The sequence below is a fragment of the Trichomycterus rosablanca genome, chromosome 11 (assembly GCF_030014385.1).
Source record: "Trichomycterus rosablanca isolate fTriRos1 chromosome 11, fTriRos1.hap1, whole genome shotgun sequence".
NCBI classification, from domain to species: domain Eukaryota; kingdom Metazoa; phylum Chordata; class Actinopteri; order Siluriformes; family Trichomycteridae; genus Trichomycterus; species Trichomycterus rosablanca.
Window position 1 is genome coordinate 40043941 of NC_085998.1, and position 853 is coordinate 40044793.

Genomic DNA, 853 nt, shown 5'->3' on the forward strand with positions numbered 1-853 from the left:
GGTCATGAACAATTAGTAGTGATTTACAGACTGAGACTCTCCAGATTTCCTGAATCTTCTCACAATATCATGTACAGTAGATGGTGAAAAACTAAAGTATTTGCAATCTTACATTGAAAGACAGTTGTTTTATGAAGTTTGGAACACAGTGGTGAGTCTCGACCCCTCACTGCTTGTACAGACGGATCCTCTGTCAGACAGAAATGCCTGAAATTAAAATACTTTACTTGGATTAAAGGTGCTGTCAGGAAAATCAGGCGGCAAACACCAGGACTGAGTTCATCATCATCATCATCATCATCATCATCATCATCATCATCATCATCATCAACTATTACAAAACCTGGAAATCAATACCATCAGAAATAAAATAAAAAAATGAATACCTTAAAAACAAAAGCTGAAAATATAAATAAATACCGGAACATATAGATTTTTATTCTGAAACAATAGAACTAAAATAATAATAATAATAATCAGTTTAATAATACAAAAAATAAAATCTGAAAAACTGACTTTAATAATTATATTATAATCATGATGTTATATTATTATTATTATTATTATTATTATATAAAAGTAATTTTGTGTGGTTACATTTTCACTTTGACTCTCAGATGAAACATCAGACGTTACAGCAGAAAATCCCAAAATGTTGTAACCTGTTTGCGTGCCGAGGTGTGAAAGTGAGAATAAAAGTAAATCGAGATCGTCACGCGTCTCTGTTATTTATGAGATGTTTTCAGGAAATGAGCTGGGAAGAGAAAGAGCAGAGTCACTCCTGATGAGTTTAGGGAAGGACCACTTTTATATATGAACTCAAATATTATTACACACTATTATTTATTATAAA